Source organism: Tupaia chinensis, unplaced genomic scaffold (genome assembly GCF_000334495.1).
Source record: "Tupaia chinensis unplaced genomic scaffold, TupChi_1.0 Scaffold000113_1, whole genome shotgun sequence".
Taxonomy (NCBI): domain Eukaryota; kingdom Metazoa; phylum Chordata; class Mammalia; order Scandentia; family Tupaiidae; genus Tupaia; species Tupaia belangeri.
Genome location: NW_006159577.1, coordinates 3,184,847 through 3,207,186, shown reverse-complemented (window position 1 = coordinate 3,207,186; position 22,340 = coordinate 3,184,847). Strand labels below are relative to the sequence as shown.

Below are 22,340 nucleotides of genomic sequence, written 5' to 3'. Positions count from 1 at the left end.
GCGCCCTATAAAAAAAAAAAAAAAAAAAAAAAAAAATCACACAAAAAAATAGTTTCTTCATATCTGATATAGGCCATTCTAGGTCTTTTACTAATCTTGTTGCCCTTCAGTGAAGCAGATTCTTTAACAGCTTCTATTACTTTGGCCTTGTTCTTCAAGATTATAGCTATGATGGAACGGGACATGCCTTACTGGTGAGCAATAACCATTACTAATTTCCCAACTTCGTAGTCCTTAATCACTTTTAATTTTGTTTCCAGGTCAGTCACTCAATATGACCTCTCACTGGCAACATTACCAGTGGATTTTGTACAGGAGATTAATCAAGCACACAAGAAAATGAAGCAATCAAGGAACATGGTAAACACAAGATTTATGAGACTTCTACCAATCCAAACTTCTGTTTTTAGTAAGTAGAAGGAGCTTACTCTAAAACGATGACAAAAGTATAATAAATACATAACCAGTAACATAGTCATTTATTATGACTATTATGTACTGTACATAATTTTATGGCTATACTCTTAAAGTGCAGTAGATACGTTTCTGCCATAATCACCACAAGCACATGAGTCCTGTGTAGTACTACAAAGTTGCAACAACTATAATGGAACTACCCAATGGAATTTTCAGCTCCCTCGGAATCTTAAGGGACCATCACCATGTATGCTGTCTGTCATTGATTAAAATGTTTGCAGTGCATGACTCTATCTGAAAGTTATAAATCAAGCAAAGAAGTTGTAAAATACACTCCCTCCACCTACAGTGACAAATATACTTTTGCAATGTAGAGGGGAAGAAATTTTCCCTCTGAGGTTGTTCGAAAATCAGACAATAGGCAGGTTAAAAAAAAAGTAAAGGCATATGAATTTTATTTAACATGCACAAGGGAATAATTATAGGAGTACGATTACCCAGTTACCTAATGAGATACAAATGCTTATATACTCTTTCTCAGAGGGAAGGAGAAAGATGGCATATGTAGGCAATTCTTTTGAGGGGTAATAAATAATTACTGGGAGTGGTGATGAATGGACCCAAGACAAAAATCAACTTGTAAACCATTCTTTCTGGAACTGGAATGAGCCCAAGAGACAGACATTTCTCAAAAATCTGTCCAGGTGTGGCTGTATTCTTCAGGCTTTCTTCTCTGTGGTGAGATATAGAGGCTTCAGAGAGGTAATGGAAAGCAACTCTGTGTGTGTGTATATGTTTTAGGCGGTTCAGTCTCAGGCAAAGAGGCTGGAAGGGCAGAATAAAGCCTCTTCTAGCAACTGATGTTTTCCAAGGGCCATCAATTTAAAAAATAAGCATGCCAGAGTGCTGAGTTTAGGGGTGAAAGCCCATCAGTATCCTTCAATAAAATCTGGAAAGTCAAGTTCAAGTCAACCTGTAAAGTCAATCAGGTTTAGAACTCTCAGACCCCTTAGAGTTGTATACCAGAATGTGCAGAGTGGCAACAGCTGGCCCCAGACTGCCCCCATTTTACCCCATACTTGGCTCATCCTGTACCAATTATTGTGCACACCTATAATCACCCTCTAGCCTGCATATTCATGCTCTTCCATCTGTACCTGCAAATAGAACCTCCGAGGTCATACTTTGGGCCTAGAGCTACTCACCCAATAGTGTGGTTCATCTGGGGAAGATAGACCCAGAAAGGAGGCCGGCACAAGCCCAGGAAGTGCCTTGGAGGCTGTGATGGCTAATTTTAATGTGCCCACTTGACTGAGCCACAGAGTGCCCAGATATTTCGTTAAACATTACTCTGAGTGTGTCTCTGAGGGTGTTTGTGGATAAAACTAGCTTCCCCAATGTGGGAAGGCCTCCTCTACTACATTGAAGGCCTGAATAGAACAAAAAGCTTAATATGGAAGAATTCACTCTCCTCTGTCTGACTGTGTTCAGCTCAGTGATCAGTCTTTGTCTGCTTTCAGATGCAGATGTGGACTGAAACTTACACCATTGGCTCTGCTGGTTCTCAGACCTTCATACTCAAACTGGAACTTACACTTTTGGCTCTTCTGAGTCTCGGAGCTTCATCCTTAAACTGGAACTATATCATTGGCTCTCTTGGGTCTCCAGCTCATTCACTACGGACCTTGGACTTCTCGACTTCCATAACCGTGTGTAAATCTCTTTTTACATAATATAAATATTTCTTTCTTTATAGTTCTCTCTCTCTCTCTCTCTCTCTCTCTCTCTCTCTCTCTCTATATATATATATATATATAGGGTCATTTATTGGGTCATTGGAAAACTTACGACACAATTTTACATAGAAAAACACATTGATAGAAAAAGTACATCATGACTTTTCTGACAACCCAATAGGTGGGGACTTCTAAAGTACTAGGAACTGGAGCATTATCTGTAAGGAGGGGTATAAGAATCCAGAATGTGCCACCCCCCAAATAGGCCTTTTTGACTTAAGAATTATTTAGACCTAGTTATTTTGAGAGGTTCTCCTTGGAACTACTTGTACCATATTATTGGTTTCCTCATTAAATGATGAGTTTGAAAAACCTGGCATGTGTTCGTTTCATATTTTATGACAGTGATTTTACCTTTTAAAATTATCCTTCTAATAAGGGCAACGATGCAAAGTGTTGAATACACTATTTGTGGGAAGTTGAAAAGTGTATGTTCTCATCAACAGCAGCAATGTCAATAATAATAGTAGAATTCAAAACCTTTGGGGAATCTCTGGAGTTCGAGTAACATTGTGGAGATTTACCAGCTATGCAGGATGTGGGTGATGAGCAGGAAGCAAATCTTCAGGTGGCCAGCAGGCTGCAGGAAGGCCAACACCCCCTTGGTGCCTGCAGAGAGCTGCATGTCAGGCCCCTGAAGTGCAGAGTGATGAGGTTAGGTCTGAAAAATAACAAATGGCATATTCAGTAAAAGGTATTCTTTTGTAGGGGAAATTTCCATTTGTAAGGTGTCTCCCTCCTTCCTCCAAGATGAGAAGCATGACTCTAAGTCATGGTAAGTGCTTATCACTGGAGAAAGCACCTGACTTAAACCTATACCTAACAAACTTTATTCTTGCTTACGTTGCTTTTCCTGGATATCTCCCCCAGAATAGGGTCTCCTCACACCCTTTTCTCTTTGTTTTCGAGATAATGGTCTGAAGCCTGAATTCCAAGTCACTTATGCCTCTGGTTTTCTCCTACATACCCATGAAGTAGACATATTATTAAGCTTCTGTTTGTTTTTTTTCTTGTTAATCTGCCTTTTGTTGTAGAGGTCCATCCCAACAAAGAACTATGAAGGATAGAAAGGAAATAATTTTCCCTCTCCTACAAGGGCATGGCTCAAAGTTGGCAAGTCAGAGACAGCTAACAAAGAAGTGTCAGAGTAGCCCAGTTCTTAGTGTCTTAGGATCTTCTGCTCTCCCTCATCTCTGGGACAGAAAGAAAATTCTTCCCCATCCCACTTCTGACTCAAAGAAACAAACTTTCACACACAAAAATCTGCAGTGTCCAATCTTACGGTATCATCAAAACCCCTTCCAATTTGTGCCCACCTCCCAATGATGTAATAACACACATCTTTCGGGGAACAGGGCCAGGGAGGCTGTGGGGTTTGCCATTTAAGGACTCATCTGTGGGGTTTGCTATTTAGGGACCCATCTGCTGTTTAGACCTGCTGTGTCTGCAGAATAACCAGTTACACCTTTCTCCTACAGACGAACCTCTTCTGGCTTCCCGATGACTAATGTCGACGTACATTCTAAACAGGGAGACCATTAGCGATGTAAATGGTCATTTTCAGTCTTCAGGAGTTCAGTACTTTTACGTTAATTCAGGGACCGTGATTCCATTGAAGAAAGCCAGCTGAACAACAAAAATATAGGAACGGTAAAATCTTACTATAAAGAATAGTCCTTTAAATGGAATAAATATAGCTTTATGGAAAAACATATTACATTTTATTTTTTACATTTTGCCTAAGACCAGAGAAAACTTGACTCTTTCCTCATTTTTTCCACATAGGTCAATGTTTGGAAATTATGTCTTCAAATCATAAAACGGGAAAAAATTAAAGGCCATTATGTTAACACAGAGGCATGCCAGTTCCCAGATCCCTGGAGTGATGGTGGGAGAACAGCAAGAAATGCATCTGAGAGGCCCACTCTCCAGCGGGGTTTGCTCCAAGCCTGTCTGAATGGCCTCACACTGGCCTTTGACACCGACAGGGGCTGCCCCTATACTTTCCTTTGTTTCCAACCTTGCCCCTCCCAGGTAGAATCTGGACTGTAATCATTTCTATGAGAGATCTCCAAAAAGTTTATGGAAAGCATGTATTATGAAAAAACAATGCACCGATTTCAAATATTTTTACACCAAAATAAACTGGTACTTTTATCGCATTTTTCCATGAACTTTTTGAAGTCCCCTCATACTTTGTCAAGTAGTTTTTTTTGTTTGTTTTAGTTCCTTTTTTTTTCATAACCCAAGCCAGCACTAGAGTCAGCTCTCTTGCACCCTTCCCAACAAAAACCCATCTCTGTCTGCCTGTCCCAGTGGTGCTGTGCTCACCCTGCCTCCCTGCCTTTACCCCTTTTCCCTGCCTGAATCCTCTTCCTTTCCACCTTCCCTAATGCTTGGAGCCCAGTCCGGGTCCCCTTCCCCGGGAACCCACAGGAACTCCTGTCCTCTGAGCTGCGGCCCACTTAACCCCACATGCTTCTCAGCTACCCTCAGCCAGCCTTGAAGGTGTGTCCTCCAGACTACAGCTAATGCCTGTCAGACACCATCAAAGATGTATCAGCCTTACATTCTGTAGAAAAGGACACCTCTTGAGGGGGGTGAGAGTGGAAGCATGGTTCTTACCTAGGCCCAGGCTCCATTCTCCTCCTTGATGAGGACTGAGGCCAGGGTTGGGCATGAACTACCTCTTAGAACAGAGCTTCAGACTCTGCAGTTCGGGCCTTCTGCACCTGCTGGAGGAACCGGCCCAAGACTGCCCAGCTAGCCTGGCTTACCCTACCAGGAGGCTGCTCCTCAGTTATTTTATTCCAAGTTCCTCCCTGGTGCATTTGTTCTGCAAACTCTGGTCACACTCCAAGCCACTGCCTTTGCAGTGCTGGCTGATGCTCTGTCTATAAACATGACAGTCCCAGGGCTATATTAAGATTTTATGAGTCTCTTTGGAAACAGATTAAGAGATTCAGTGTGAAATTCTTCTTTTTTAAAACTCCTCTTTCCCCCTGGCTCCCATCAGTCACACCAACCAGTCCCCAGTTAGCTTCCGGTCCTGCTAGGGGGACTGGAGTTCTGTGATTTGCAAGTTAAAGTAAAGGCTGCTTTTTCAAAACAGATGGAGATGAGCTTCCCTTCCTTTCCATCCTGGCTCACTGTTGGATTAGGTTACTGATCCCATTTTTCTAGGCGCACAGGCCAGCATTGAGGGAGTTTTCTAAATGGCTTTAACAAAGGCGACTCAAGTGAGAGTGTGAAAAGGTGACGAGCTGGCCTTGCCTTGCCCAATTTCAGCACAGTCTTGTGTCTGGAGATGCTCAGTCTTGTGTCTGGAGATGCTCAGTCTTGTGCAAAGCAGGATAGTTGGTGGCCCTAGAAGGGAGGGCGTGTGGCAGAATTATCAAACATTAGAGCCGGGAGAGTGCCCTGGAATCTAGACTAATTTTCAAATAATTTTGAATTGCAAAATCCTTTTTTCAAATAGAAATTTTTGTGTAACACCATAAGCAAATAAATAGTAGGGAACTTCAAAAAGCTTGCGAAAAAAGAGAATTTAAGTACACATTTATTGGGGTCAGCATGTGGAATAGATTTATAGCCACTGAAAATCATTTTGGGATCACCTATGACACAGCTGCAGAACCACTTGGAGGGTGTATGTATTTGTATACATCTCAAAGTTCTCATTTGATTCACTTTAACAATCATACAGGGGCCAGCAGGTGGCGTAGTGGTTAAGGTGCTGGACTTCCAGTGGTCAACCGCTATTCAAGTCCAGAAACCAGTGACTTGAAACTCATTCCGGGCTCCAAGAGGAGAATGGAGGAGAAGGGATTGCAACATGGCCATCCCCCATGGGAGGTGATTCCTCACTTTCTCTCTCTCTGTCTCTCTGTTCTCTGTCTCTCCAGAGAGTACACATGTCATCTCTTTTAAAAAAAAAGTACAAATATATTTTGATACCAAAAGATTGAAATCTATGCACAGTATTTTTAATGACATGCATTTTCCATGAACTTTCTGAAGACTCCCTTGTAAACAAAGAACAAGAGCCTATGGGAAGAATGAGGCCCTGGTCTGGAACACCTGGGCTCCTCTGACTTCATCCATTCCCTGCCCCAAGAAGATGGAGCCTCAATTCACCACAAACTAAAGCCCTGGCCGGGGGATGGGGGCATGGAGGGGGAACTTTGCCATCATTATTATTTAATAAAAAACAAGGTGTCACCATGCTAAGATCCTCTTGCCTCAACCTCCCAGCTGGGACTGCAAGTGCATGTCTGGCTCTTTCAGACATAGTCTCACTACATTGACTGGGCCAGTCTCAAGCTTGTGATCCTCCTGCCTCAGCCTCCCGAGTTGCTGGAATTACTGATCCCAGCTCAGCACCCAGTCTCTGGGAGTACTGGGATTTTAACTCGGGCTTCTCATGTGGTCGCGGTCTCTGCAGCACAGCATCGTAGCAGAGCATCCCACCAAGACTGGGCTTGCCATGACTCTGATGCTTGACATATCGCAGGTGAGAAGCTGCAGCCCAGTGGGGGAGGAGCAGGGAGAGGCTCCCTGAGTTTCACATGACTGGTGCTTTGGGGGCTCAGACTAGAACTCTTCTTTCTTAATTTCCAAAAGAGACACAGAGATGTGGCAGCCCACACTCTCTGGCAGTTCTCCTTCATTCTCCTGCATATTTGGAAAAATCTTACATGTCCCAAATCTAATCTCAGAGGCACCAGCACTGAAAACCCTCACACACAGGTGCTCGCGTGTGCATGCACACTGCCGCTCCCTGGGGCCTGGATTACTCTAACTGGACCCACCAGCCCCATTGCTGGGGATACAGATGGTGAAAGACAAGGAGTGAAAAAGAAAACAGTAGTAGGGACAGGAGGGACAGAGGGCAGGAAGGAGTAGGCTGGGAGCTGGCATTTGGAGCACTGGCACTATCACCGGCTGAGAGCCAAGAGATGGACACCAAGAGAGGGCCCACAGCCAGGGCCCTGAGTGGGAGTTGCTCTGCTTTGGAGCTGTGTGGTCCCAGGCTTCCCATCCCAGAGCTGTTTTTGCTGCCTGTGGACAATTATACACCCTGGGCTGTGGCTAGTTAAGGGAGGTCAATTGTCTTCATCTTTTTTGGGGGTGAGGGGGAGAAGTTTTTGCTATAGGGCAAGTGAGCTCACAAGAAAGACAAGACACAAAGAGATGGAAAGCAAGAAATCACCCCCCAGGGGAGATGGCCACACTGCAATCCCTTCTCCATTCTCCTCTCAGGATCTTAGGCACACACGCACACGCGCCCTGAGTGAGTTTAAGCCACCAGGTCCGGGACTCCAACTGCGGCCAACTACATGGGAGTCCAGCAACATAGCTATTATGCCAACTCCTGGGGGACTCTGATCTTCATGGCTCATTTTGAACAGATGGGAGAAAATGCAAGGACAAGGGTGTGGCCTGAGAGTATAGGACTTCCTGAGACTAACACTGACCTTCCGGAAATACCCCCTGGGTATTTACAAAGGTATGCTCACACCCAGTCTCCAAGTCCTTATGATCTGGCTAAACACAACCTCAGCACATTGGGGTTTGTGTGTGTGGAGGTGGGGGGGCCCTGTTCTCCCTCTACTTCGGAAGTCGCCAGGTGCTCAGCTTACCCTGAACAGGGAAACTTCTGTACTCTGAAAGCTGGATTCTGTTCCCAGACAACCCTGCAGAGACTTAATAAGGAAACATCTTCTGACTCTTGGGAGTTTGGGAGGAAGGGGCAGGCACCCCTATTCGAGATTCGAGATTATGCTTACATCCAGTCATAGAACCCACCAGCCTTGAAGGAGGACTGGGGTGAGAAGGCTCTACAAGAAGAGCAGGTTTCTACGGAAATGTGAATCTAGGACAGGAAGAGCCTGCTCCCTCTGCTCTAAGCCACCTGCCCTGCTCACACCTGTGCAAGGGGCTCCCACTTCCTCTCCACCTAGACCCATGTTCACCCCACCAGCTGGACTAGCAGATGATAGCTCACTGCGCAAAGCCCTCAGTGCCTGCTCCCTGTGCTTCTCACTCTAACCAGCCAAACAGGAGCTCCATCAGAGAGGAAGCGGAGTGCCAGAGATGGAGTCGTTTGCCCACAGCTGTTCCCTGGGGGCACGGCTCCAGCTCCAGCCAATTCTGACTCCCTCACATCAGAAGGCATTCGTAGCACCCGCTCTGGTCTCCTGCCTACCAGACAGCAGACACCTCCAGTTTGTGCCATTACCACTGCTCAGAGCTGCCATATTCCCCCTCAGCTCCCTAACCTGGGGCCTCTGACCAGTTCTTCCACTGCCCCTACAAGGCCTGGCTTTAAAGTCCACACCCATCAACCCCTCTTCGCACTTCACTGCTAACAAAGACTCCGACAGACTTTATGTTATCGTACAACACGCTTACAAAACAAGTTTCAGCATTATTCTCCTTTTGTTTGTAGATGGGTGCTACGGTCGAACATTAATTACCAGGGTGACAGTACTGGAAGGTGGGGCCTCTGGGAAGGGATTAGGTCATGAGGCTCCCACGTCATGAATGGATTAAAGCCCTTCATACAAGGAGGAAGTGGGTTCTCTCTCCTGCTCTTCTGTCCTAGGAGGACACAGCAAGAAGACTCTCACCAGACCTAAGCTGGTGCCTCTTCTTAGGCTTCTTTCTTTTTTTAGACGCCACAGATGTGAGGAAATACAGGCCTGCTCTTAGAAATACCCAGTTTAGGGTATTTTGTTACAACAGCACAAACAGACTACGGCAATGGGGAAATAGGTTTTGATCTGTCCAAGGCCTCAGGGGCATCAACACATGCTGCCTGCCCGACCACTTGTGGTGTGAGTGTCCGTCTCTCAGCTCTGCGTTGGGAATAAGTTCCTACACAGGGCACCAGCCGCCAGCACTCTTTCTCTTTCTAGTCCAATGGCGCCTCCACAATAACAGAGTTTTGGTGTCACTTAGGGGTCCCTAGGGTCCCCACTCTATAACTCAAGTAGAAAAGGGCAGAGTCTGTGCTACCTCCCTGTGTCCCACACCCAAAATCAAATGCAGCTTCTCACCACACTTAGCTTTCCTTCCAGACTCCCGTCAGGGCTTCCATACTACTCAGACACTTAACTAAGCGAATGGGTCATTCTAGTCTCAGCGACTTGCAGGAAATTCAGCACTGGGAATGCAAGTTGACTCAGCAATGGTTCAGAAGAAAGCCCAGGGTGTCAAGGATGGGGCTCAGGAGGTCCTGCCAGGGGTCACCAGTCTAGAGCAAGCCACGCCCCCTCCAGGCCAGCTTGCTCCTTTGTTGATGAAGGAGACAGACCAAATCACCTCCAGCACCAGGCGCCCAGCAATCTTTTCGTAATTAATATTCCTACTGATTACATGAGTCAGAAGAAGCCAGACAGAATGAGGGCGGTGGAAACAAAAAGAGTTTTCACTGGAATTCACACAATGCACACACATTCCAGAATCAAAAGCCTATCAAAATATGGTCAGACTCAGCAGAGGCTAACCCATGCTGTTTAAGCAGGGAGGGAAACACGAGCTGCTTCCAATGGCCAACAAAGGCCAACAAAGGGAAGAATGGCCTGCCCAGGATGGGTGGGGAGGGGGCCGCGCCGAAACGCGAGCAGACCCTGGCCTGGAGGACTCTGAGAAACACCGGAGCCTGTGCAGTAAAGAGCACAGGGTTCCGGTTCCTGTGTCGTGGCCCAAATGGAGCACAGTGTATCTGCCTCTCTGTGCCCCATCCTCACCCTGGTCATCTCCCGGGCCACATCCAGTCCCAGCTGAGCGTCCACTGCCCATGCCCAGGTCATCAGGGATAGCAGCGAGGGAGGCTTTCTGGCTCCAGGAGCACTCAGCAGACTCGCACCTCTGGGGCCTTCTGGAATGATCCTGACCTGTATTTAATTTCAGGCTTTCCTTACTTTTCTAAAGTCTGAAACTCAACCTCCAAGCATTTAAGAGAAAAAGGAAAACTCAATCCTCTTTCCTTCTACAGTACATGTGGAACAAGAACTCCACAGTTTAAATTCTCCTTCAAAGAAAATGCAGCTGACTGGAGAAGCCGATAGGTCCAGGCGGGGCCTCCAGGCTGGCAATGCTCAGGCCCAAACTGGCCTCCGATGAATGAGTGTGTCACCCTGTGGTGGCTGCCGCCACCCCACTCAAGTGGAAAGAAGCAGTGTTCCGGGGGTTAAGAACATTTCACACGTATCTGTATCGAGCTGTCACAGATTACTTACCAGACCTTCTTCTAATTGCTTCTTTTCTATGCATTCATTTAGGCCCATTTTGCAAATGAGAAAACAATGGTGTGGAGAACCAAGATCACATTGCTACTGCATGGCAGAGCCAGGAGTTGAGGCCAGGCTGTCTAGGTAGGACTGGCGACCACAGTGGAGGGTGGGCACAGGGCTGCCGAGGGCTCTGGCTGAGAGCTGCAATGGCCAAGTGCCGGTCCTGTAAGTGCAGCAGGAGGGAGGAAGAGCAGGAGGGAGCCTTTTCTCCAGACCCCGCCCAGAGCTTCCAAAGTAAAAGGGGTTAGACTCCAGGTCAGCTGAGATCAGTTACTGGAACAAGGCAGGGCCCTGTAGGAAGGGAACGGGGAACCAGAGGGCATGACCAGAGCTCCACAGGTTTCCTCTTCAAAGGAGGAACCAGCAGAATGAAGGGATTTGGAGGAAGTCACAGAACCCGGCATCCTTGGGATCATCCTGGGAAGTGCGGCAGTGATCTCAGGCTGAAAACCGGCCATCTCCAGGACATTCCCAGACCCAGCCTGCCCTCTGCTGGCCGTGACAACAAAAGCAGCCCATACCCCATGCTTTGATGTCCTCATGGAGTCTTTGTTCATGACCTGGGAGAGCCATCACGAAATCTGTAACAGGGTGCTGCTCCTTACACTTTCCTCACTCATCCCCACTACTCATTTGAACTGAGAACTTTTAATTTATGTCCTGCCTATCTATGAAGTCACTGTGTGAACTGTAAAAAATGTGAGAAGCATATTTTTTGTCACAGCTAGGGGCAGGAAGAGAGTAATTTAGGGGCAGGGAGTAAAAGAGTTAGACTCCAGGTAGACTCCTCCACCCCACCATACTGGGGTTCATTCAAGTTTACATGGAAAATGGGACTGTCGCTCTACTTTCAAAATTAGATCCTCTTGGTCACATGCCGGCAGATCCTAAATCAGGGACTGTTTGATTCAGGATGTGGCTCAGGGTCAAGGCAGAGGCTGGGCCATTTGGAATCTGACACTCAAAACTTAAGTGTCTAAAAATTGGACTCGGGGCTAACCTGAAACACTCAACAATTCGAAACAGGGCGTTTTGATCCTATTAAGAAAACAGTTCACTGCTTGTTCCCTTTGTTCATTTCGTTAAGTCGGACTTGGTGTTTCTCAAAGTCCTTTAGCGGTGACTACAAAACATATCCTCTGATCCCACAGGACAGTTATTGGGCATCGGAAGTCCAGCTGACCCGCATTAATCATCTAAACTTAATCGTCAATAAAACCCCAGCTTGCAACCAGAGGAGCTTCCAGTCAGCTGCTATCATCCATGTGCAGCCAAACATGTAATCTTGCTTCCCTTCGGCCAAGACCTGGGCTCAGGGTCTATAGCAGGAACAAATTTCATAGGTGGCAAGACAGGTGTCATTTTTATATAACTGGATTTAATTTGGGAATCGAGCCCTAACAACAGAAAAAGTCATCTCGTCACTTCTTGGCATGGCTTGGTGGCTTCTGAGTGTCTTCCCAGCCCTAGGTACACATTCTCCTTCTGTGATCCCTTCTCCAGCTAAGAACTAACATGCCACCCACCTGCAGTTGCCTCCTGCTTTGCCCATGGGCAGAGCTCTGCTACACTCCAGATTCGAACAGGTCAAGTAGAAATGCTATTTCTATGTCAACTGCTCCCCTCTAAGCCTTCCCTGTCTCTGTTAGTCAGGACCAAGCCAAGGCAACACGTGGAGCTCTCTCTCTCCCTCCCACTTAAATCCCACCTTCAGTGCAACCTCTGAGGTCCACCTCCCAAACGGATCCCAGATGTGATCTTTTCCATTCTGCCATGGCCGTTAGCCCTCGTCCTTGCACCACCGCCTCTCATCAGGATGATTCTAGAACTGCACTGTCAATTCAGAGCCTCTAGCCACATGTCACTACTTAGATTTCAGTTAAAACAAAATGGAATTTAAAACAGAGCTCCTCAGCCATGCTAGCTGATTTTCAAGTGCCCAGTGGCCACGCATGGCCCGTGGTACCGCGCTGGGCAGCACAGAGGCAGAGCATGGCCGTCACCACAGAAGTCCTGGTAGACAGCCCTGCTCTGGAATCACAGGGAACTGGAGAGACAGACAGCCCTGCTTCCCTGTGCGCCTCCTGCCCCACCCCAGCCTGCCTGCCCACAGAAGACAAGGCTGCTCTCTGCAGCGTAACTCAGGTGGCATCCCACCTTTGCCATCTCTCCCCTGGCCGATTCTGACTTCAGGAAGAAATGCAATCCTGACCAACAGGATTCAGCCAACATTCAGCAAATATCTACGTGCCAGGCAATGGCAATAGGCAGCAAAAAGTCAAAGCTCCTCGTCTTTGTGGAGCTTTTTTGTGGGAGAGAAGACAACGTGCAAAACTTAGTAAGTAAATGATGTTTGGAGAGAGGAGACGTGCTATGAAAAAGTACCAGGTTGGGAGACCTAGAATGCCAGGGGAAGGGGTAAGCTTACTGCCAAGGTGATGGGAAAGGCTTCCAGGCTGGCACCAGCTAGTGTGGAGGCCCAGAAGTGAGGCAGGCCTGGGCATTAGAGGACTGGCTGGGAGCTGTGGGACTGGGAAGAAGGAGGAAGAGAGAGGAAGGTCGTGCAGGTCTTGGGCACCATGAGAAGGACCTGGGCTTTCATCTGAGCCAGAGTGGAGCAGCACAGGATTTCAGTGGCCCACAGCCCCCTGCTCATGTTCAAAAGGCTCCCTCTGGCTGCTGGCTTGTAAAGATAGATGGGAAAGGGGAGGGCAGAGGGCCTGCGGGAGCTGCTGCAGTCACTAGCAGGGAGGACGATGCTATGCTGGCAGGGGGCTGGGGTTGCAGCAGTGGAGGTCAGAGGTGGTCAGAGGATTCCAGAAGGATTGGGTGTGCGATGGGGAGTGGACTCAAGGAGGGCTCCAAGCTGGAGCAATGAGAATGCTGGAGGTATGGACCCCTGTGTGGCAAGCATGCAGGTGCTGGCGAAGACAGCACATCTGAGCAGAGGGGCGAACTGGCTGCACATGAGCATGCACGGCCCTGGACAGAGGTGTGCACTGGAGGTGTGCACTGCCACTGACAAAGCCGGCCTGGGTGACCTCTACCCTGCCCTCCTCTCACTCGCAGTCGGACCGCTCATGCCTTGTTTTTCACACTGGAATGTCCAGGCTCATTGCACTGCCCTGGCCTTCTTCCAAGCGGCCCCTCCCCATTCTCATCTCCCCCCCAAGTCTCCCACATTTCACTGCCTCACCTTCCCACTGTACTCAGCAGCCCTGACACAGACATGTCGCCCAGCCTCCACCAGGAGAGTATAAGCTCCTGCGTCATGGGTGCTCTTCCCTGCGGCTACGTCCCAGTCCCAGACAGTGCCTGACACCCAGTAGGCCCTCAGTGTCCACAACTCCTCCTAACGCCTCCACTAGCCTCCCAGGGTCCACTGGCTGCTCTTCAGCCAACACTTCATGAAGGTGACCTGGATCCTGACTGGGAAGCCCACAAATAGAGTCCCTGATGAAAAGGAGTTTTCAGGCCAGCCAATGGCATGAAGGTGAAGGTGGTGGATCCCACATAATCAACAGCACAGTTCAAGCCCTGGAACTGGCAGCTTGAAAACCATACGAAAAGTATGTACATGAGAACCCAAGATCCCAAGAAGAGAATGGAGAAGGGATTGCAGCATGGCTATCCTCCCTGGGGGGTGATTTCTCACTTTCTCTCTCTCTCTGGCAAGCAAATTAAAAAAAAGAAGAAGAAAAAGAAACTTCCTGGGTCCTGTAGGACCCTGGCTTGTGGTCAGTGTGCAAGACAAGGCCACACCCACACATAAACCCGCATATGCACTCACACAAATCACCTACCTCACAAACACACACACACACAAACTTACACTCTTACAACACTCATATTACAACCCCCCACGCACACACTCAAGGTTTAACGGTGTCACCTACCTCACAAACACACCCACACACAAACTTACACTCCTACAACACTCATATCACTACCCCCCACGCACACACTCAAGGTTTAACGGTTTTTCCCCTTTCCTTTCTGCCTTTTCTGGAATTTGGCCTAAGTTTATGAAGAACCAGCCTTTCCAGATTGTGCGTATTTAAACAATTACATGTTGTATATGAAGTATCGATTATGAATTTGACTTGTGAGAAATGGCCCTGAAACTCCTGTTTCAAGTGATGGCATCATTCAACTGGATACGGTTCAAGTTCGCAGCGGGAGGCATGCAGTCAGTCCCACAAATCTCTCAAGTCCCAAAACACTGAAAAAATGCGGATATACAGAGCAGAACAGTGCAAGTGCCTCTACGTTCACCAGGAGTGAGGTGGAAGGCTGTTCGCCGGCTGTTCTGAAATTCAGCGGCTCAGGCTTTGTGAACCCCTGGCTGGGCGAGAAGGCGCAGCGCCAGAGGTGCCCGTGCGCTGGGGAGGAGCGCCCCCTGGAGGAGGCTTGGCTGCCTGCTGAGTTACCAGCTAGTCGGGACTATCAGAGAGGCCTGAGCACTGAAGTTGGTTCTCTTCCCAAAGGCCACGTTACCGGCATGGAGCGCTTCTCATTATCTCCGTTGGAATTAATAATATAATCCGTTAAGCACTATTTTTACATGTTTAATAAGTGCCCTTTGATTCCCAGCCCAAGAGCTGCAGTCGCCCCCAGGGGAGGGAAGGACAAGGGATGTCTTGCACCCACCCTGGATCCAGCTCGGGTGGGCTGCACAGGCTCCCCACTTTTAAATGCCTGGAGGAGGTGCCCTAGCTGCTCACTCACCCTTTGCCTTGCTGTCCTGTACTTGCTAGAAACTTCCCATTGAATTCTTGTTTTTCTAAATACACTCGGGGCCAAATAGATTTTCCTCTGGGTGCAGAGATGGAAAATGGCAGATAGCCTGCAAGATATGGCAACTCCAGCTCCCTGCAACTTTCAAGGGCTGGACTTGTGCTACCTGCCCTACAGGTGCCCCAGCGGTGGGGCCCCAGGGGGAGCTCAACGCCGCTCATGGCCCTGGCGCTGGACCCAACAGTGCAGGTGAGTGAGTGGTCCTCAGCGGAGGTGGGACAGGAGCTGGCATGGCTCCTGGCTTCCTGCCACCTGCATTTTGGCCCACCAAGCCAACCAGGGCCACCTGGACCCAGGAGTCTTTCTGGAGAGCAAGAATGTTCTGGATAATCCTAGAACCAACTCTGCCTCTGGGGAAGAAGTAGGCCTAACTCCTAATGGTACTAACTCCTCAACTGACCCATTAAATCCTCTCAGGGGAGTAACCACCTTCCTTCTCTCCTTTTCCTGAAGACTCAAAATGTGTTCACTCTGTGTGGAGGCATCTGGATTTGGCTTTCTCTCCAGGGCCAGGAGTATGCTCTTGGTTCTTGTAAGCCCAGAGACGGTTATGAATCCCTAATTTAGGGCTGGCAGTGCTCCAATTTATCAATAGCTGCTGGCACCAACCTCGTCCGGCTCTTGAAGTGCAGAGTGACTGTCCTAAGCTCTCCTGGGCAAACTCTGAACTAGGCAAGCTCTGAACTGTACTTCTTTCAAGTGTACCCAGCCTTGTCATCTTTCAGGTTTTTGGTTTTTGGTTTTGGGGTTTTTTTTTTTGTCTTCTTGTGTTTAGAGCCCCTTTGCTGATGCATCTGAAATTGACATGCTTAGTTCATGAACTCAAGTTTCCTCCTGGAGTTCTGCAGGCATCATCCTCCCTCCATTCTTAGGAAGAGGTCTGCTCCTTGCCATCTGGATTTGCCTTAGTCGGGAAGGGGAAAAATTCATTTATCTTTTTGAATCTTCTATCTATTCCTAGACCAAGGCTTTTGGATGTAAACACCAAGAATTTACCATCTTTATTTTCATTAATGTGTAACTCCCTTCACCCCCAAACACACATAATGTGATAGCCCCCTAGCTGGCAACTCAATGGAAAGATTTAGTGGATTTAGAAGCAGTCCACCAGTTAATTTTTCAAATGTCATCCTGTTGAATGATGGGATGATTCTTACCTGTCTGCCTTCTTGGCTAACTAGATGGTTGCTGACTTCTCCCAATAACAAACCCAATGCATCTATGCCCTGTTCCTTACCTTTCTTTGCCATGGGACTGTAGGAGTGGCATCATATACTCTCCCTTGATGCTAAGTGACTTGCTTTGGCCAATGGAATGTTAAGAAGCATAACACATGCAGAAGCTGGAGAAAGCACTTACATTTTGCCCTTCCTCTCTTTGCTACTAGTCCCTTGCCATGACAGCATGCCTAGGACAGCCCCCTAGAGGATGAGTCACATGGAGTAGAGCCAAGTTACCCCAACTGCCCATCCCAGATCAGTCAACCTGACCAGCAGACACATGAGTGAGCCAAGCCGAGACCAGAAGAACTAGCTAGCAGAGCCCAGCCCAGGTCAGCGACCCCCAGGCTCATGGATCAGTGTTAATAGTATGACATCGGTAGTAGTGTCACAGGCTTTGTGGTTGTTACCCAGCATTATTGTGGAATTGATGACAGATTGGCTCTACCTCCACAAAGCTACCAGAAGGCACTCTCAGTTTCTCTAATGTCCTCAACATGGCACAGATTGAGGAATAAGGTACCAGTAGAAAAAGACTGGGGTCAGTTAGACTATAGTGTGAAACTTGGGTCTGCCATTTATCAACACTTTTCCTGGGGCAAGTTAGTCAATTCCTCTCATATTCAGTTGTCTTATTTCTAAAATTGGAATGCTACTGATATAATTACTACTCCTAATAATTCTAATAGCTATAAATTATTGAACAATTTTGGGTCTGGAATAATGTTAAGAATTGTATGTATGATAGCTCATTATATATATTGCAGCCCTGTAAAACATTCATCTGTTTTACAGATGAGGAAAATGAGGGACAGACTTAATTGAATGGGCCAGGGATATATGGCATATGCTATATTAAGTTTTGTCTTAAGGGGCTTTTTCTTTGAGCAGTACATAGTATTGTCCATTTAATATGATCTCAACTAAGCCAAAATATATAGGAGGAAAACTAGAGGGCCAGCAGATGGGGTGGTTAAGGAGCTGGACTCCCACATGACCAACTGTGTTTCAAGTCCTGAACCTGGCAGCTTGAAACTCATGGCAGGCATGTGTGCATGCATGCCCAAAATCCCAGGAGGAGAATGAAGGAGAAGAGAGTGTAGTGTGGCCATCCCCTTAGAGAACAATTTCTCACTTTCCTTCTCACTGTTTCTCTGTCTTTCTGGGGAGCACATACTCTGAGTACTGAGTTTTTAAGGTTTTTTTTTTTATTTTGTGTTAACTTAACTTTTATAAATGTGCATTACCTTAACAACAGAATATAACATTTAAAACTTTTTCTCTTCACATAGTATTTGTGTTCCTGTATCTTGTAGATAAGGACAACATCTGGCTTTAGAGTTTTTTCCTTTATATTTTTAATTGTAGTCTATATAATACCTTTTGGTTCAACAATCTGCAAAACTAGTGATCATGGACTACCTCCTTCTAAAAACATATAAAAACTCTGGGACTAGCATGTAGAATTGGGGCAAGGGTGCTGGGCTCCCACATGGTTGACATAGTTGAAGTCCCAGATCCAGTGGTTTGAAATTCACAGTGGATGCATATGCATCCATGTCCAAAATTCCCAGAGCAGAATAGAGGAGAAGGTATTGTAGTGTGGCCATCACCCCTGGAGGGTGATATCACTTTCTGTCTCTCTATCTCTCCGTCTCTCTGGTGAATGCACACACCTTATAGCAAAAAAAAAAAAAAAAAAAAGAAAAGAAAAGAAAAGAAAAGAAAGAAAGAAAAAAGAAAAGAGACACTGATAAAAATACGTGTTGGTTAAGGCAGGATAGATTGGGGTAACAAAAATACCAAAATATATAATGACTCAAGCACAATAGAAAGGAAATTCTGTTTTCTTGAGAAGCTTATACAGGACCAGTTGTCTTACTAAGAACAAGAAAGCTAAGGACATTAAAGAGCATTTGTTTGAAGGCACTGGCGAGCCATCAAGACAATCAGGCCTAAGGGCCCAAGATCCTAGAAAAGTAAAAACCATGAGAAGATGAGCCATATTCTGAAATTGCTTTTTCCTTTGGGGAACTTGGGAGTCCTGAGCAAAAAGAAAGAGGCAGAGGGTCCAGAATCGGACTAGTAGAGTAAGCACAGGAACTAGCAAAAATGTCAGTAGGCTTGTAAGTCCAGAAGAAAAAATTACTTTCTTGACAATAGAGGGACAGATCCTATAAGATGGAGAAAAGAACTGAACCCAGATATCAGTCAGAAATCTTCACAATCTTCAGAAATGAATAGGATACATAGGTATTTAAAGACAGCAAAACAGAAACTTTGTTAGTCTAAAATAAACAGCCGTAGGAATTCTTCAGACAGAGAAAAAGGAACCTAGATGAAAAAACTGAAATGCATAAAGAAGTTAAGAGATACAGAAAAGTAAATACAACAAGTGTTAACTATAAAAACATTAAAATTTATGTTTTGTAGTATTTAAAATATATGTAGAACTAAAATGCTTGGCAACATTAAAGCCTGGAGAAAATGAAATGTCCTAAGATCTTAACATTATATAGAAGAAATACAAATTCTAAATTATATGAGAAAGTAATAAGCCAGGAACACACGTTTTCATAATCAGGATACTTACTAAAATACAAATAAAACAATGTTTAAGTACCAAGTTTCAAAAGGAAAACAGAATAACAAAGCCATTAAACTAAAAGAAGACCAAAAAAAACAACAAAAAACAAAACCACAAATGCATGGAGACAAGTTAGTTAAAATACAGGTTCAACACAAATAGTAAAATGGTAGCTATAAACCAAATATTTAAGTAATTATATTAAATATAAATGGACTAAATACTCCAAGTAAGACTAAGATTGTCAGGTGAAATCTTAAAGATCTCAATTACATGTTGATTTGAAGAGATACATCTCTAATAAGAGCTAAAAAGTAGGAAAAATGAACTTTGGGAAAAGCTATGCCAGAGACACACTGACATCTAACAAAAGAAAAACATGCTTAAATCAGACAAAGCAGACCTAAAGGCAAAAAGCATTGCTAGAGATAAAGTGGATGTTTTACAATAGTAAAAAGGTCAATCCAGAGGCCAGCAGGTGCTGTAGTGGCTACAGCAGTGGACTCCCACATGACCAACCATGATTCACCTATTGGACTTGGCAGCTTGAAAATCATGCTGAGCACACACATGTGTGTGTGCCTAAGATCCCAGAAGAAGAATGGAAGAGAAGACTGTGGCATGGCCATCCCCCCAGGGGGTGATTTCACTTTTCTTCTCACTGTCTTTCTTATAAATTCCAGGGAATTTATAAGCCCTATGGAGGAAAAAAAATTGATCCACCCATGAAGCAAAAACAAAACTAAAAGGAAAAAGAGATAAATTCACAATAATATTGACAGATTGACAGATATTAACACACTCCTTTCAATATATTATAGAAAAGCAGATTTTTTTAAAAAAATCAGTAAGGGGACCAGAAGATGGAATAATGGCTACATCGCTGGACTCCCATGTAGCTGAACACAGTTCGAGTCTTGGACCCGGTGGCTTAAACTTACACTGGGTGCGTGTGCGTGCATGCCCAAGATCCTGAGAAGAGAATGGAGGAGAAGGGATTGTAGCATGGCCATCCCCCCGGGAGGTGATTTCTCACTTTCTGTCTCTCTGTCTCTCTCTGTCTTCATGGCAAGCACACACGCCCTATAGCAAAAACCTCCCCGCTCCAAAAAAAAAAAATCAGTAAGGAGGTGCAGCAGCAATGGCACAGACAGTAGGGCATCACTGCACAGTACTAGAATAATATGGGAGGCCCAGTTCAGATCCCAAGTCTATCCAAATGCTTGGCACATCCACATGTGCCCATAATCCTGGCTAACAGGGAGGCCAAGAGAGGACTGAGGTGTGGTGGGGCCCGTCGAAGGTACACCTTTCTCTCTCTCTCTGTCTCTTTCTCTCATTTGTACACTCTGTTTCTATTTCTCTCATGAAAGAAATCAAGCAAACACCAACAACAGAAAAAGGGTCAGTAAGGATATAGATCTGAATAATACAATTAGCTTCACCTAATCAACTAAATCCAGCACTGACAGGATGCACATTCTTAAATACACACAGAACATTTAATAAAATGAGCCATATGCTGGGTCATAAAGCAAACCTCGACACATTCCAAAGGATTTAAATCATTCAGAGTAGGCCCTCTGATTCCTGTGAAATTAATCTAGAAATTAATAACAGAAAATTAATTAAAAAATCCTCCTCTCTATCCTGCTAGCTATCTCTGCTCCAACGTTTATGTCAATTTTTTTGGTAATTTATAGCCAAGCTTGAAAGGGGGGAAGAGAGCAATTCTTGAGCCAGAAAGAAGTAGAAACTGCAAGCCAGAAGGATAATCCATAAGCCAACACCACAGAAGCCCAGGGAAGTTTCAACAGAAATGTGTATTCCAAGGACTGGTGATTGCATTTTTTGGATTTTTTAAAATTTGATATATTATTATTATTCTAATTTGCTATAGGGCTCACATGCTTACTGGAGACACACACAAAGAGAGACAGAGAGATGGAAAGTGAGAAAGCAAGCTGCCAGGTCTGGGACTTGAACCATGCTTGACCATATGGGAGTCCAGTGCCTTAAGTACCATGCCACCTGCTGGCCCCCATGGCTGTTTTCATATCCATAAGGATAAAGGGGAATACGGCATTGGCCTTATAAGAGGCAAGAGTGAACTAAGAACTCTCAATAAAGCTAGGACCCTAGAAGATTGCTGCTTCCTCACAGAAGGGGATGGAAAAGATCCAAGCAAAGTCTCAGGAACAAAATCTGACTCCACTCAGAAACGGTAGAGGACAGGAGTTGTCTCCCATTAGAAAGTGAAACTGCAAACCTAGTCCACTCCAATTAGATGGGAAGTTTTAATGTATGCTTCCCAAGAAGGATAATGCCAAATGGAGGTCCCAGACCTCAGAGTGTTTTAACTAAGGCCAGATAAGTTCTCCAATAACACAAAAAGGCCCTTGGAAAGGGGGTGCAGTGTGGGAGCCCCGCCAGTCCCAGCTGAGTGTATCCATGGTCTTTGAGAGCTTCCTGACCCAGGAGAGAGGGAAGCCTGGAAGCCCAGGGGATTAAGTGGGCAGTCCAGACCCCTGGACCTGCTGAGCTCCTCCCTCCCCACATATGCATGAGGTCAGTCTGGGAATGGGGTAGGTGGAGACTCCTTGTGTAGGACCAGTTGGACCAAGAGGCCACATGCCATGGTTAAAGAGGTTGGGCCTAGAGCCAGCAGTAAGGAAAGAGGAGACTCTAGGAAAGAGAGACTGCTGGGAGGATCCGAGAAGGCAGATGCAGGATGAGGATGGAGGGCAAGAGCCCCTATGGGTTTGCAGACAGAGCCTTGATTCTGCTCCAGACCCTCCCCATCACCAAGGTCTCCGGGGGTGTGTGATGGTTCTCTCAGGGGCCAGCCTTCCCCGTTCGCAGTCCTAGGAGGGTGCACGAGACTCAGGACAGAGTGTTTCCAAGAGAGGAGAGAGTAAGGAAGAAGGGATGACTCAAGAGTGAAAGAACTAGGTAGGAGGAGGCTCTCAGCTCAGACCATCCGCAGTTGTACTCCAGGGCCGGCGACAGAGAGGCCAGGGCACTGGACTCAGACCAGAGTCCTTAGCCTCACATCAGCCGCCAGGCCCTCTTAACTCCCTTTCCCTGCGGACACTGCTGGGGCAATTGTTCCCACCTGTGGGGCTGCTGGGAAAAGCCTGAGCCCAAGATACATGTGGTGCTCACATGTATCTTGGGGGGGGGGGCAGCTACCCAGCAACCACTTCCTCACCTCTGGGTGCCT

At 46.3% G+C, this 22,340-nt stretch overlaps 1 long non-coding RNA gene across 2 annotated transcripts in view; it reads right to left on the bottom strand.

Moving 5' to 3' along the window:
- Positions 1-22,340, bottom strand: part of LOC106734423 (uncharacterized) — a 42,224-nt gene that overhangs the window by 19,514 nt on the left and 370 nt on the right. The window contains exons 1-2 of one of the 2 annotated variants that reach the window (XR_003548650.1): positions 3,698-3,829; positions 2,738-2,874 (exon numbers count right to left, since the gene is read on the bottom strand). This is a non-coding gene — a long non-coding RNA (uncharacterized LOC106734423). Of the gene's footprint in view, positions 1-2,737; positions 2,875-3,697; positions 3,830-22,340 lie in introns of those variants that run through there. The other variant, XR_001370040.2, reaches the window with a different exon arrangement.